Raw genomic sequence first — 17,588 nt, 5'->3', positions numbered from 1 at the left:
CATTCACCCTATATTCAAATCTAGGTCCTTGATGTATACCATAAAAAGCAAGGGACCCAGTACTGAGCCCTGCTGAACCCCACTGGAAACATCCTTCCAGTCTCAAAAACATCCATCAATCATTACCCTTTGCTTCCTATCTCTAAGCCAATTTTGGATCCAACTTGCCACTTTGCCTTGGATCCCATGGGCTTTAACCTTCGTGACCAGTCTGCCATGTGGGACCTTATCAACAGCTTTGCTAAAGTCCATATACACTTCATCGTACACACTACTTTCATTGACCCTCCTGATTACCTCCTCAAAAAATTCAATCTGGTTAGTCAAATCTGTGCTGACTGTCTCTGATTAATTCTTGCCTTTCTGAATGTAGATTTATCCTGCCTTTCAGGATTTTTTTCTATAATTTTCCCACCACTGAGGTTAGGCTGACAAGCCTGTAATTATTCGGCCTATCCTTTTCTCCCTTCTTAAACAAGGGTGCCACATTAGCAGTCCTCCAATCCTCCGGCAGCATGCCTGAATCCAAAGAGGACTGGAAAATGATGGTCAAGGCCTCTGCTATTTCCTCTTTTGCTTAGCTCAACAGTCTGGGATACATTTCATCCAGGCCTGGGGACTTATCCACTTTCAAAGCTGCTAAACCCCCCAATACCTCCTCTCTCACTATGCTTATTTCATCCAGAATTTCACACTCCTCCTCGATAGCAGTACCTGCATCTGCATTTGTGAAAACAGACGCAAAGTATTCATTAAGAACCATACCCACATCTTCCACCTCCACTTACAGATTACCCTCATGGTCTCTAATAGGCCCTACCTTTTAGTTATCCACTTGCTCTTAATATATTTATAGAACATCTTTGGGTTTTCATTGAATTTACTTTCCAAGAATTTTTCATCCTCTCCGTTAGCATTCCTAATATCCTTTTTAATTTAACCTGTAAACTTTCTATTTCCTCCAGAGATTCTACAGTATTTAGCCATCGGTATATGACGTAAGCTTCCCTTTTTTTCTTTATCCTCCCCTATAATCCCTAGACATCCAGTGGGCTCTAGAATTGTTATTCCCACCCTTTTTCTTTAAGGACACATGTTTAGCCTGAGCCCTCTGGATCTCCTCCTTGAATGCCTCCTACTGTTCCGAAACTGATTTGCCTTCAAGTAGCTGTTTCCAGTCCACTGTGGCCAAATCACTTCTCATCTTAGCAAAGTTAGCTTTTCCCCAATTTGGGACTTTTAACCTGTCAAGCCCCCTCAGAATCTTATATGTTTCAATAAGATCACCTCTCATTCTTCTAAACTGCAATGAGTATAGGGCCAACCTTCTCAACCTTCCTTCATAAGACAACCCCTTCATCTCAGGAATCAACCGAGTGAATCTTCTCTGAACTGCCTCCAATGCAAGTATCTCCCTACTTAAATAAGGAGACCAAAATTGTACGCAGTACTCCAGGTGTGGTCTCACCAAAACTCCTGTACAGTTGTAGCAAGACTTCCCTGCTTTTATACTCCATCCCCTTTGAAATAAAGGCCAGTATTCCATTTTCCATCCTAATTACTTGCTGTACCTGCATACTAACTTTTTGTGTTTCGTGTATAAGAACCCCTAGATCCCTCTGCGCCACAGCATTTTATAGTCCCTCTCCATTTAAATAATAATTTGTTTTTTTTATTCTTACTACCAAAGTGGATAATCTCACATTTTCCCACATTATACTCCATCTGCCAATTTTTTTCCCATTCACTTAACCTATCTATATCCCTTTGCAGGTTGTTTGTGTCGACCTCGCAACTTTCGTTCCCACATATCTTTAAATCATTCGCAAATTTGGTTACAGTGCACTCAGTCCCTTCATCCAAGTCATTAATATAGCTTGTAAATAGTTGAGGCACCAGCACTGATCCCTGTGGCAGATTAAAAGGGTACAGGAGAATAGGGAATGGGTGACCGTCGCACACAAGAGTATGGGCGAGGCAGCTAGTGCAGGAGTCCCCTGAGGCTATCCCGCTCTCCAACTGGTACTCTATTCTGACTACTGGCGAGGGCGGTGATGCCTCTGGGGAGTGCAGCCAGGGCCAATTACACAGCACCGTGGGTGGCTCAGCTGCACAGCGGGGGAGGAAGAAGACGGGAAGGGCTATAGTAATAGGAGATTCAATAGTTAGGGGAGCAGATAGGCGCTTCTGCGGCAGCAAAAGTGACATCAGGATGGTGTGTTGCCTCCCTGGTGCAAGGGTCAATGATGTCACTGAGCGACTGCAGGGCATTCTGGAGAGGGAAGGGGAACAGCCAGTGGTTGTGGTCCACATTGGTACCAACGACATAGGTAGAAAGAGGGGTGAGGTCCTGAAAGCGGAGTTTAGGGAGCTAGGAGTAAGATTGAAAGCCAGGATCTCAAAGGTGGTAATCTCGGGATTACTGCCAGTGCCATGTACTCGTGAGGGTAGAAATAGGAAGGCTATTCAGATAAATACATGGCTGGGGCATTGGTGTAGGAGGGAGGGCTTTAGTTTCCTGAACAATTGGGACCGCTTCTGGGGTAGGTGGGACCTGTACAAGTCGGACCGGTTACACCTCAACAGAGACGAGACCAATGTTCTCGCGGGTGGTTTTAATAGTGCGGTTGGGAGGGCTTTAAACTAGCTTGGCAGGGGGATGGGAACCCAGGAGAGGGCTCTGAACTAGTTAGAGTGGGTGAGTGCTCAGGTGACCAGAACTCCAAGAAAGGATGCAAAAGGCAGGAGGCAACAGAGCAGAGTAGCACTGGGGTAAGTGTAAATCACAACGTGATAGGAAGGGAAATTATGTATGAATATAAAGGGGCTGCAGGAGGGGTCAAAACTAAAAACTATGGTTTAAAAACTAGTATTAAAACACTTTACCTAAACGCATGGAGCATTCGAAACAAAGTAAATGAGTTGACGGCACAAATCATTACAAATGGGTATGATTTGGTGGCCATTACTGAAACGTGGTTGCAGGTTGGCCATGACTGGGAATTAAACATACAGGGGTATCTGACAATTCGGAAAGATAGACAAGAAGGGAAAGGAGGTGGGGTAGCTCTGTTAATAAAGGATGATATCAGGGCAGTTGTGAGAGACGATATTGGCTCGAATGAACAAAATGTTGAATCATTGTGGGTGGAGATTAGAGATAGTAAGGGGAAAAAGTCACTGGTGGGCGTTGTTTATAGGCCCCCAGATAATAACTTCACGGTGGGGCGGACAATAATCAAGGGAATAATGAAGACATGTGAAGAAGGAACGGCAGTAATCATGGGGGATTTTAACCTACATATCGATTGGTCAATCAAATCGCACGGGGTAGCCTTGAGGGGGAAATTCATAGAATGCATACGGGATTGTTTCTTAGAACAGTGTGTTACAGAATCTACAAGGGAGCAAGCTATCTTAGATCTGGTCCTGTGTAATGAGACAGGAATAATAAACGATCTCCTCGTAAAAGATCCTCTCGGAATGAGTGATCACAGTATGGTTGAATTTGTAATACAGATTGAGGGTGAGGAAGTAATGTCTCAAACGAGCATACTATGTTTAAACAAAGGGGACTACAGTGGGATGAGGGCAGAGTTGGCTAAAGTAGACTGGGAACACAGATTAAATGGTGGCATAATTAGGAACAGTGGAGGACTTTTAAGGAGCTCTTTCATAGTGCTCAACAAAAATATATTCCAGTGAAAAAGAAGGGTGGTAAGAGAAGGGATAACCAGCCGTGGATAACCAAAGAAATAAAGGAGAGTATCAAATTAAAAACCAATGCGTATAAGGTGGCCAAGGTTAGTGGGAAACTAGAAGATTGGGAAAATTTTAAACGACAGCAAAGAATGACTAAGAAAGCAATAAAGAAAGGAAAGATAGATTATGAAAGTAAACTTGCGCAAAACATAAAAACAGATAGTAAAAGCTTTTACCAATATATAAAACTGCAAAGAGTGACTAAAGTAAATGTTGGTCCCTTAGGAGATGAGAAGGGGGATTTAATAACGGGAAATGTGGAAATGGCTGAGACCTTCAACAATTATTTTGCTTCGGTCTTCACAGTGGAAGACACAAAAACCATACCAAAAATTGCTGGTCATGGGAATGTGGGAAGGGAGGACCTTGAGACAATCACTATCACTAGGGAGGTAGTGCTGGACAGGCTAATGGGACTCAAGGTAGACAAGTCCCCTGGTCCTGATGAAATGCATCCCAGGATATTAAAAGAGATGGCGGAAGTTATAGCAGATGCATTCGTTATAATCTACCAAAATTTTCTGGACTCTGGGGAGGTACTATTGGCTAACTAACAGAAAGCAGAGAGTCGGGATAAATGGGTCCTTTTCAGGTTGGAAATCGGTAGTTAGTGGTGTGCCACAGGGATCGTGCTGGGACCACAACCATTTACAATATACATAGATGACCAGGAAGAGGGGACAGAGTGCCGTGTAACAAAATTTGCAGATGACACAAAGATTAGTGGGAAAGCGGGTTGTGTAGAGGACACAAAGAGGCTGCAAAGAGATTTGGATAGGTTAAGCGAATGGGCTATGGTTTGGCAGATGGAATACAATGTCGGAAAATATGAGGTCATCCACCTTGGAAAAAAAAACAGTAAAAGGGAATATTATTTGAATGGGGAGAAATTACAACATGCTGTGGTGCAAAGGGACCTGGGGGTGCTTGTGCATGAATCCCAAAAAGTTAGTTTGCAGGTGCAGCAGGTAATCAGGAAGGTGAATGGAATGTTGGCCTTCATTGCGAGAGGGATGGAGTACAAAAGCAGGGAGGTCCTGCTGCAACTGTACAGGGTATTGGTGAGGCCGCACCTGGAGTACTGTGTGCAGTTTTGGTCACCTTACTTAAGGAAGGATATACTGGCTTTGGAGAGGGTACAGAGACGATTCACTCGGCTGATTCCGGAGATGAGGGGGTTACCTTTGAGAATCTGTATCACTGTAGTTACCAACTTTAGATGTATTATCCGTACTAATTTCAAATGTATTAACTCTTTCTAAAATGGCCGCTCATGGTTATTGCTGACTCTTTAGATCTCACTGTAGGGGAAAACAATGAGTGACTTGTCTTTGTTAAACAACCTTGAGGAACCGTCTGATCATGGAAATGTAGCAACAGCTATAGGAGCTAAACTGTGGGAATACCCAGAGAAGCAGAACTGTGTCTTCCTTGCCTGCAAAACAAAGATAAGCTGGAGATGACTTAATCTTCTCTCATGATTAGGGGCATTGCTTAATTAACTGTGTAAATGACTAATTTAGCTTGTATCTATGCCACAGTAGCTGATGTGATAGGACAATGAAAAGGGGTGGTACCATTCACAAAATGTATAAATGTATTGATTTTGTAATGATTTTTGCTTGCTCTGATGGATTCGACAGACTCATGGAGTCTGGTGCCCCTTTATCAGAGCAAGTACCTTCATCGTTGAAGCCTGAATAAAGTTAGTCTGAACTAAACTTTAAAGTGTTCGAATCAGTGTATTCGCTGAAACAGATTGAGGGAAAAGAATCCGTAACAACACCTTATGATGATAGATTGAGTAGACTGGGTCTTTACTCGTTGGAGTTCAGAAGGATGAGGGGTAATCTTATAGAAACATTTAAAATAATGAAAGGGATAGACAAGATAGAGGCAGAGAGGTTGTTTCCACTGGTTGGGGAGACTAGAACTAGGAGGCACAGCCTCAAAATACGGGGGAGCCAATTTAAAACCGAGTTGAGAAGGAATTTCTTCTCCCAGAGGGTTGTGAATCTGTGGAATTCTCTGCCCAAGGAAGCAGTTGAGGCTAGCTCATTGAATGTATTCAAATCACAGATAGATAGATTTTTAACCATAAGGGAATTAAGGGTTATGGGGAGCGGGCGGGTAAGTGGAGCTGAGTCCAGGGAATTTTGGTAGATTACAACCAATGTATCTCTGCAGCCATCAGGTCCAGGGGACTTGTCCACCTTTAGTCCCATTAGTTTGCTTAATACATTTTCTCCAGTGATAGTGATTGTTTTAAGTTCCTCCCTCCCTATATCCCCTTGATTGTCTATTACTATTGTGACACTTTTCGTGTCTTCATCTGTGAAATATTTGTTCAACTCCTCTGCCATTTCCCTGTTTCCCATTATTAATTCCCCAGTCTCATCCTATAAGGGACCAATGTTTACTTTAGCTACTCTCTTCCTTTTTATATATCTGTTGATGCTCTTACTTTCTGTTTTTATATTTCATGCTCGTTTATCCTCATAATCTATCTTCTCCCTCTTTATTATTTTTTTAGTTGTCCTTTGCTGGTTTCTAAAAATGTCCCAATCCTCTGGCCTACCAATAAACTTCACAAAATTGTATGCCTTTTTTCCAATTTGATATCATCCTTAACTTCCTTCTTCAGCCAGAAGTGCTGAGTGGATGATCATATAGGCCTCCTCCAGAGGTCTCTACCATCACAGAAGCTAATGTTCAGCAAATTCAATTCACTTCATGTGATATCAAGAAATGGTTGAGTGCACTGGGTACAGCAAAGGCTATGGGACCCAACAATATTATGGCTGTTGTGCTGAAGACTTATGCTCCAGTACTAGCCACGCTTCCACCCAAGCTGTTCCAGTACAGCTACAACATTGGCATCTATCTGACAATGTGTAAAACTAACCAGGTATTTCCTGTCCACAAAAAGCAGGACAATTCCAATCCAGCCAATTACCACCCCAGCAGTCTACTCTTAATCAACAGCAAAGGGATGGAAGATACAGTTGACAGTGCTATCAAATGGCATTTACTCACCAATAACCTGCACACCAATGTTCAGTTTGGGTTCCGTCAGGACCACTCAACTCCAGACTTCATTATAGCCTTGGTCCAAACATGGACAAAAAAATCTGAATTCCAGAGATGAGGCGAGAGTGACTGCCCTTGACATCAAGGCAGCATTTGACTGAGTGTAGCATTAAGGAGCCCTAGTAAAATTGAAGTAAATGGGAATCAGGGGGGAAACTCTCCTTTGGCTGGAGTCATACCTAGCACAAAGGGAGATGGGTGTGGTTGTTGGAGGCTAATCATCTCAGCCCCAGGACATTGCTACAGGAGTTCCTCAGGGCAGTGTCCGATGCCCAACCATCTTCAGCTGCTTCATCAATGACCTTCCCTCTATCATAAGGTCAGAAGTGGTGATGTTCGCTGATAATGCACAGTGTTCAGTTCCATTCGCAACTCCTCAGGTAATGAAGCAGTCCATGCCCACATATAGCAAGACCTGGACGACATTCAGGTTTGGGCTGATAAGTGGCAAGTAACATTCGCACCACACAAGTGCCAGGCAATGACCATCTCCAAGCGAGAGTCTAACCACCACCCCCTGATATTCAACGGCATTACCATCGCCGAATCCCCCAGCATCAACATCCTGGAGGTCACCATTGACCAGAAACTTAATGGGACCAGCCACATAAATTCAGTGCTACACGAGCAGGTCAGAGGCTGGGTATTCTGTGGTGAGTCTCTCACCTCCTGACTCCCCAAAGTATTTCAACCATCTACAAGGCACAAGTCAGGAGTGTGATGGAATATTCTCCACTTGCCTGGATGAGTGCAGCTCCAACAACACTCAGGAAGCTAGAAAATCGTCCAGGAGAAAGCAGTCCACTTGATTAGCACCCTATTCACCACCTAAAACAGTCACTCACTCCACCACTAGTGCTCTGTGGCTGCAGTGTGTACCATCTACAAGATGCACCGCAGCAACTCGACAAGGCTTCTTCAACATCACCTCCCAACCCCGCAACCTCTACCACCTAGAAGGACAAGGGAGCAGGCATTCGTGAACACCATCACCTGAAAGTTCCTCTCCAATTTACGCACCACCGTGACTTGGAAATATATCGCCGTTCCTTCATCGTCACTTGCTCGAAATCCTGGAACTCCCTCACAGCACTTTGGGCGTACCTTCAGCACACGGACTTCAGCGGTTCAGAAGGAGATTTGATAGAAGTGCTCAAAAGCATGATTGGTTTTGGTAGAGTAAATAAAGAGAAACTGTTTCCAGTGGCAGAAGGGTCAGTAAACAGAGGACACAGATTTAAGGTGATTGCCAAAAGAACCAGAGGCGACATAAGGAAAAATTTTTTTGTACAGCGAGTTGTGATCTGGAATGCACTGCATGAAAGGGTGCTGGAAGCACATTCAATAGTAACAGTGAAAAGAGAATTGGGTAAATACTTGAAATGAAAGGATTATCAGGGCTGTGGGGAAAGAACAGGGGAGTGAGATTAATTGGATAGTTCTACCAAAGAGCCAGTACAGGCACGATGGGCCGAATGTCCTCCTTCAGTGCTGTATCATGCTATGATTCTATGATTGTACAACTTAAACAAAAATTATATTAAAACTGCAGATCTTGGAAATCTGAAATAAAAACGTAAAGTGCTGAAAACATTTAGCAGGCATCTGTGATGAGAACATAAAAGTTCGCATTTAGATTGTGGACTCTTTGTCAAAACTGGAAGATATTACAATTAGAAAGGAACAGAACAAGGACAAGTGATAAGGGAAAAAGAAATTAAAGAGAGCGCTCTGTAAAGTGATACCACACCGAACTCTCATGGGAACTCAGGTTTTGTACCCTGTCCAATGAATGCTTCCCTTTCATAGAAAAAAATTAATTATTGCTGCAAACTTAAGAGCTGATTTTAACCCCTCCCACCTATCAGAAACCATGAAGGCAGTTAAAATGGCTGCAGCACCTTACTCCCACTGATCCCACTGCCTTTCCATTAGTAATAATTTTAACCTGCTCATTTTTGCAGGCGAGAGGGATACTTCCCGGAAAGCAGTGGGGTACTTCTTTAAATATGCAAAATGGGATCAATGATGTCATCGGGGTCTGACTGCAATTTTAGCTCGGGTCTGCATAGGCAAGCGATGATGCTTCCCCACCTAGCCAACCTAGCAGCGAGGAGTTGGGTCAGAAGAGTCCCAGCAAAATAGGTTAATTTTTTTTTACTACCAGAAGGATCAGAACTGCTTTTCCGAGCCCCACAAGGGAACTTCTCCTGCCCCAGGCTTCCCTCACTCTCCCCTGATGCCCAACCAACCTGATGCCCAACCATGTATCTGAGTGCTGGAGACCGTTCCTTTGTCCCTTGGCAGCGGCCTACTGCCGCTCCAAATCCCATCCTTGCCCACCAGTTAGCAAACGCTTCCCATCAGTCTTGAACAGGACTGATGGGGCCTATGGAGTTGAAGCCTGGGAGTTAAAATCATCATCATCATAGGTGAGGATGACTTGCTTCCATGCCAAAAAGGGATGAGTTCACAAGTGTTTCAATGAAGGACCTATTATTTCAGGTCCCGAACTACATGTTGAGGGGTGGAAGATGCCTGCGCATAGATTTCTTTAACATATGGTGGCCGTTGCACACCAGCACACTGATGTTAAAATCACCAGGTCTCTCATTGCAAAGGTCCAGATGGTTTTCTATCTGCCTCAGCCCCTGGCCACCCAACTCCCACAAGGGAGTTAAAATCAGGGCTATAGTGTTCATTACTTGTTTGATACAAGTGCCTGAGGTGAGATGTCCCCTCTGGTCGATTGGAAAAATGCAATGGCATGAAACTTGATGCTGTGGCAACCATTCCTTCTATCTGCAGGTTATCCAGCAACAAATGGTACAACTCTGTGGCAGCCGCTCATGTGAAGTGGAGGTGGTGAAGACAAGTCTCCTCCAATATGTCCAGGTAAGCCTTTGAGAAGTATGCAAATGTGGATCCTGGGGTAGTCACAGGCGTGGACCAAAGACTTTATGTTTTATAGCAACTGCTCTTGTTGACCCCATGAACTCCTCTAAATCATGTGGAGTGCCGATTCTCACCTCTCTATGGTGGATAGAATCATAGAAATTTACAGCACGTAATGAGGCCATTTCGGCCCATCGTGTCCGCGCCGGCCGACAAAGAGCTATCCAGCCTAATCCCACTTTATAGCTCTTGGTCTGTAGCCTTGTAGGCTATGGCACTTCAAGTACTTTTTAAAAGTGGTGAGGGTTTCTGCCTCTACCATCCTTTCATGCAGTGAGTTCCATACCTCCATAGCCCTCTGGGTGAAAAGATTTCCCCTCAAATCCCCTCTAAATCTCCTACCAATTACTTTAAATCTATGCCCCCTGATTGTTGACCCTTCTGCTAAGGGAAATAGGTCCTTCCTATCCACTCTATCTAGGCTTCTCATAATTTTATACACCTCAATAATGTCTCCCCTCAGCCTCCTCTGTTCCAAAGAAAACAGACCCAGTCTCTCCACTCTTTTCTCATAGCTAAAATTCTTCAGTCCAGGCAATATCTTTGTAAATCTCCTCTGCACCCTCTCTAGTGCAATCACATCTTTCCTGTAATGTGGTGACCAGAACTGCATGCAGTACTCTAGCTGTGGCCTAACTAGTGTTTTATACAGTTCAAGCATAACCTCCCTGCTCTTGTATTCTATGCCTCAGCTGATAAAGGCAAGTATTCCATATGCCTTCTTAACCACCTTATCCACCTGGCCTGCTAACTTTAGGGATTTGTGGACATGCACTCCAAGGTCCCTTTGTTCCCCTACACTTCTCAGTGTCTTACCATTTTAATGTGTATTCCCTTGCCTTGTTAGCCCTCCCCAAATGCATTACCTCACACTTCTCCGGATTGAATTCCATTTGCCACTGTTCTGCCCACCTGACCAGTTCATTGATATCTTCCTGCAGTCTACAGCTTTCTTCTTCATTATCAATCACACAGCCAATTTTTATATCATTTGCAAACTTCTTAATCATACCTCCTACATTCAAGTCTAAATACCACAAAACGCAAGGTACCTAGCACTGAGCTCTGCGGAAACTCACTGGAAACAGCCTTCCAGTCACAAAAACAACCATCAACCATTTCACTTAGCTGCCTGATTTTGAGCCCATTTTGGATCCAACTTGCCACTTTCCCTTGGATCCCACGGGCTATTACTTTCGTGACCAGTCTGCAAGGTGAGACCTTATCAAAAGCCTTGCTAAAATCCATATACACTACATCAAACACACTATTCTCGTCGACCCTCCTTGTTATCTCCTCAAAAAATTCAATCAAGTTAGTCAGACATGAAATTAAAAAGGATATTAGGAATGCTAAGAGAGATAAGAAAAAATTCTTGGCAAGTAAAATCAAGGAAAATCCAAAGATGTTCCATAAATGTATTAAGATCAAGAGGATAACGAAAGAATGAGTAGGGCCTATTAGAGACCATGGGCTAGATTTTACACTTTTATGCATATCACCCAAAAATGCGCATTATTTCCAGCGTGGGTGATAAAAATGGGTTTTCAGATCGCCGGCTTCTCACCCATTCTCAAAGCACTTAGTCTCCATTTTTAAAATTGGGCATTACCGCGAGCGATATGAAATGGGCGGTAGCGTTAAATCTCTCTGACCTTCTGCCATAAAGTGTCGCCGTCCTTAGCAACGGCATGGCAACGCTCGATTCCCGTGATTCAGGAGGTCAAGGGTCATCATGACATGCGCAGAAGAGGAGACAGAGAGAGAGGGAGCTGAGAAGGACTGAAAGCATGTATGGCTGTGGTGTGTGCTTCTTTCGTTGTTGTGGGAGGCATGAGGGAGATTCATCACCAGCAAAAAGCCTACTAAGCACCAAGAACATAGTTGCCACCGAGTTTTTGTCCAACAAATAAGATATAACATGGAAGGGATGGTGGAGGCCCTGGAGCTGATAGCCAGGAACACTGGTGGCAGAGGGCTCCCAGTGGTCTCTGTCATGTATCTTACATTATTATATATAACTGTATCCTAACATGCTATACATGACTGTAATAAGATATGACCTGTAACCACCAGCATACCTTACCACCAGGGGTGCACTTGTAAGAGACAGGTATATAAGGACAGGTCTGAGGCAAGTGCAGCATTCCAGAGCTGTGAAATAAAGGTGCAGGTCCAGAGTGACCTTGCCTTCACTACATGCCTCGTGTGAATCTGTACTGAGGGGACAGGACTTTACAGTGGCGACGAGTTACAGGATTACAGAATCCACAGAATGGCGAACAACGGATCAGATGAAAAGTACAATGCGGGAGATAATTGGGAGGACTTTATAGAAAGGCCCCAGCAAAGCTTTGTAACCAAAGACTGGTTAGGCGACGATAAGGCAGACAAGAGAAGAGCCCATCTCTTGACCAGCTGTGGCTCGAAAACATACGCTTTAATGAAGGATCTGTTGGCACCCGAGAAACCAGCAAGCAAGTCGTTTGAAGAATTGAGCACACTGGTAAGAGACCACCTGAAGCCAGTGAGCAGCCTACACATGGCCAGACACAGGTTCTACAACTACAGACATTGTGTGGGCCAGAGCATACCCGACTTCGTGGCGGAACTTCGGAGGTTGGTAAGTTTATGTGAGTTCTCCGATGAACTGAGGAGAGAAATGCTGAGAGACGTTTTCATTGAAGGAATAGGCCACGCAGGCATATTCCGAAAGCTCATAGAGACCAAGAATCTGACCTTGGAGGCAGCAGCACTGGTTGCACAGACATTCTTGGTAGGGGAAGAAGAAACGTGGTTGATTTACAATGCAGGTACGACAACTAACGAAATATCGGAACAAGAAATTCACAGCACTAAACAAGCTGCTACCCCCACACACAGACAAAACCGGGAGAACAGGCTCTCGACAGCAGGCAGAAGCCATCAAAGGCCACAAGAACGGCCGTTCACACCTCATCAACCCACAATGCGAGTAATCGACTACAAACTGAGAAGCTCAAGAGAGATCAGCCAGACGCAGCTCATTCTTTGGGAACTCTTTGAACAATGGAATAGGTCTGTGCTGGAGGTGTGGGGGTGGGCATTCGTCAAGGGGATGTCGATTTCAGCAGGCTGTTTGCAGAAATTGTGAATATACAGGGCATTTGGCCCGCATGTGCAAAAAAACGGCAGCTCGGCTGGTATACGAATCGGATGGGTCGGAAAGCGGACCAGAAGATGTTGGGGACAGTACCCGGGACACCGATGTACAGCGGGTCAACACGCTCAATGGCCGCTGCTCCTATGACAGGACGCCTCCTATAATGATGAGGGTCCTACTCAACGGGATATCTGTCAACATGGAGCTGGATACAGGAGCGAGTCAATCTCTCATGGGCGCTCAACAATTTGAACAACTGTGGCCACATAAAAGAGACAGACCAAAACTCACAAGGGTCGACTCCAAACTAAGGACCTATACCAAAGAAATCGTACCAGTCCTCGGCAGCGCCATGCTCTCAGTCACACACAAAGGGACAGTGAACCGACTTCCCCTGTGGATTGTCTCTGGAGATCCCCCAGCACTGCTGGGGAGAAGCTGGCTGGCAAAACTAAACTGGAAATGGGATGATGTCCATGCCATGTCATTAGAGGAACGGACCTCCTGCTCATCAGTTATAAAGTGATTTGAACATCTCTTTCAGCCAGGTGTGGGCACTTTCAAAGGGGCCAAAGTCAAAATCTACATCACACAGGATGCTAGACTGGTCCATCACAAGGCCAGAGCTGTACCCTATGTGATGAGGGAAAAGATTGAACATGAACTAGACAGGCTTCTGTGGGAAGGCATTATATCACCTGTGGAATTTAGCGACTGGGCAAGTCCCATCGTCCCAGTCATGAAGCCTGATGGATCCATACGAATCTGTGGGGACTGCAAATCTACCATAAACAGAATCTCCCAACAGGTCCAGTACTCACTGCCCAGAGCGGAGGACTTATTTGCCACATTGGCTGGAGGTAAACTTTTCTCAGAATTAGAACTCACATCTGCGTATATGACGCAAGAATTGACCAAGGAATCCAAGCTACTCACCACCATCAACACACATCGAGGCCTTTTCATGTACAATCGATGCCCATGCGGCATCAGGTCGGCAGCTGCCATATTCCAGCGCAACATGGAGAGTCTGCTCAAGTCCATCCCGGGGACGGTTGTATTTCAAGACGACATACTTATCATGGGCAGGGACACCGACTCCCATCTCCGTAATTTGGAGGAAGTACTAAAGCGGTTGGATCGGGTAGGCCTACGAGTCAAGAAATCCAAATGTCTGTTTCTCGCACCCGAGGTTGAATTTTTAGGCAGAAGGATTGCCGCTGATCGAATCCACCCAACAGAGTCCAAAACAGAAGCAATTCGCCTGGCACCCAGGCCCCGGAATGTTTCGGAACTGCACGCCTTTCTCGGGCTACTTAATTACTTTGGGAACTTTATGCAGAACTTAAGCACGCTGCTGGAGCCTCTCCACGTGCTACTCAGGAAGGGGTGCGATTGGTTTTGGGGGGACGCCCAGGAACGCACGCAATCTTCTGTGTTCCAACAGTGTTTTGACTTTCTTTGACCCAGGTAAAAAGCTAGTTCTCACATGCGATGCGTCAGCGTATGGGGTCGGGTGCATTTTGCAACATGTCAATAGTGCGGGCAAATTATAACCCATAGCTTATGCCTCTAGGTCACTTTCGCGGGCGGAGCGCGGGTATGGAATGGTAGAGAAGAAGACGCTCGTGTGCGTGTATGGTGTCAAAAAGATGCACCAATATCTTTTCGGGGCCAAGTTCGCGTTAGAAACCGACCACAGGCCCCTCACGTCCCTCCTTTCCGAGAGCAAGGCAATAAACGCCAACGCCTCGGCGCGAATTCAACGGTGGGCACTCATGCTGGCGTCCTACAGCTACACCATAAGGTACAGACCAGGCACAGACAACTGTGCCGACATGCTCAGCGTACCCCTGGCGACCACGGAAGGGTCTGACGAACAGGACTGTGAGATAGTCATGGCAATTAATGCCTTTGAGTCCACAGGTTCGCCCATGACGGCTCGCCAAATCAGAGCCTGGACAGCCAGCGACCCCACGTTATCCTTTGTAAAAAGATGTGTCCTAACCGGTGACTGGGCAGAGGCTCGCGATGCCTGCCCCGAGGAATTAAAACCCTTCCACAGGCGCATGCATGAGTTATCACTACAAGCAGACTGCCTGATGTGGGGCAGCCGAGTAGTCATGCCTCTGCGAGGCAGAGAGGCATTTGTCCAGGAGCTCCACCGCGAGCACCCGGGGATCATTCTCATGAAGGCCATAGCCAGATCCCACGTCTGGTGGCCTGGTATTGACGCGGATCTGGAGCTCTGCGTCCGAAGGTGCACCATTTATGCCAAGTCAGCAATGCCCCCAGGGAGGCTCCACTGAGCCCCTGGCCCTGGCCTACCAAACCGTGGTCGCGGGTACACGTAGACTATGCGGGCCCATTCATGGGCAAAATGTTCCTCGTAGTTGTAGATGCATTTTCAAAGTGGATCGAATGCACCATTTTAAACTCGAGCACAACCTCCAGCACTGTGGAGAGCCTCGCAACCATGTTTGCAACGCACGGAATCCCTGACATATTGGTCAGTGACAATGGTCCGTGCTTCACCAGCGCAGAATTCCAAGACTTTAGAATTGACCACGGCATAAATCACGTCAAGACAGCACCGTTCAAGCCGGGCTCCAACGGCCAGGCGGAGAGAGCAGTGCAAATCATTAAACAAGGCATGCTTAAAATCCAAGGTCCCACGCTGCAGGGTCGCCTGTCACAACTGCTGCTGGCATACAGATCTCGTCCGCACTCACTGACTGGGATTCCCCCCCCCGCGCAACTGTTGATGAAAAGGACTTTAAAAACAAGGCTCTCATTAATCCTCCCAGACATGCAGGAAATCGTTGAGGCAAAGCGCCGTAAGCTGACTGAGTACCATGACAGAAATTCAAGGGGGCGATGGAATGAAATAGGGGACAAACTATGGCAGGGGTCCCAAATGGCTTGCAGGGACAGTAACAGGCAAGGAAGGAAACAGGCTACTGGTAGTACAAATGGACAATAGCAAAACCTGCCGGAGGCATGTAGACCAAGTCAAAAGCAAATTTACCAACAACACTGCGGAACCAGAGGCAGACTACAATGTGGAACTCGCACCACACCTGGTGGACAGACAGAGGGAACAACCTGAGGAAAGAGCAATCCCAGCAGACAGCCCAGGCGAGTCAACAACAATCATACCAATCGAAACAGACAGCCCAGGCGAGATACCAGAAACCACACCCAAAGAAAAACAGACACCAAGGCAAACAACTGAACCACAACTCAGACGCTCCACGCGAGAGCGTAGACCACCTGAGAGACTGAACCTATAAAGACAATAAGACCTTGGGGGAGGGTGATGTCATGTATCTTACATTATTATATATAACTGTATCCTAACATGCTATACATGACTGTAATAAGATATGACCTGTAACCACCAGCATACCTTACCACCAGGGGTGCACTTGCAAGAGACAGGTATATAAGGACAGGTCTCAGGCAATTGCAGCATTCCAGAGCTGTGAAATAAAGGTGCAGATCCAGAGTGACCTTGACTTCACTACATGCCTCGTGTGAATCTGTACTGAGGGGACAGGACTATACAGTCCCCGGAACGTGGCACTGCACCCAAAGGTACCGCACCCCCATTGCCAACGACACATGAGAGTCAGGAGCAACATCTTGCTTCTGGCTCGGAGCACGTTCCCACCTTGGGACCTTCCTCTCCCGTATCCATCCAAGGAGCAAGTTGGCCGGCATCCCCCTCTCCCAATGAAGCATCGCCTGAAGAGCCCCTCGGGCAGGCGGCTTGGAGTCAGGAGAGGGAGGGGAAGGGGTAGAGGTGGGGAGGAGAAGCCGGGGGGGGGGGGGCGGGGGGTTGGTGGGTTGGTTTTTGCAGAAATACTGATGATTTCAGACAAATGTTCAGTTTACATGTTTTTTATTTAACAAAACCTGGTTGCACATTGGCTCAGATAGTGTACCGTTACACGCTGGTGATTCCTTAACATCAAAGGGTAAAATTACACTTAACTTCAATCAACTTAAACTTTAACTGTCACTAAGGTGATTCCCACCATTGATGTATGACCTGCACACCCAGCAGTATGTCAGCCTTGTAAATACCACAAAAGTTCTTTCAGGCAAACCACTCATTGATGAGCTCCTGACGTAAGGCTCTTGCAGCTCTCATGCCACCACGGGCACTTTTATGCGGTCTACAGGGGGGTGGGGTCATGGCTTCAGCCTCAGCCTGATTGTCTGGGCCGATGTCAGCATCCGCCTCCTCGTCCTCCTCTTCCTCTCCCTGGTGAGGTGGATTGTCAGACTCTTCTGGCAATTCTTGTCCCCTCCTGATAGCCAAGTTGTGCAGCATGGAGCAGAGCACCACGAATTGAGCTACTTGCTCAGGGTGGTCCAGGCATCCAAAACGCTGCTATTAGCACTCCAATGGTTTTCTCCACGATATTGCAAGTGTATCGTCTCTCGGGCTTCGGTGTGGATGTCATGCAGGGGAGTCATCAGCCAGGTGCCGAGACGATATCCTTTTTCACCAAGCATCCGGCATTGACCTTGTGGCAGATACATAGAAACATAGAAACATAGAAAATAGGTGCAGGAGTAAGCCATTCGGCCCTTCGATCCTGCACCACCATTCAATAAGATCATGGCTGAT

Source organism: Pristiophorus japonicus, chromosome 1, assembly GCF_044704955.1.
Source record: "Pristiophorus japonicus isolate sPriJap1 chromosome 1, sPriJap1.hap1, whole genome shotgun sequence".
Taxonomy (NCBI): Eukaryota; Metazoa; Chordata; class Chondrichthyes; family Pristiophoridae; genus Pristiophorus; species Pristiophorus japonicus.
This window is presented reverse-complemented; position numbering follows the sequence as displayed.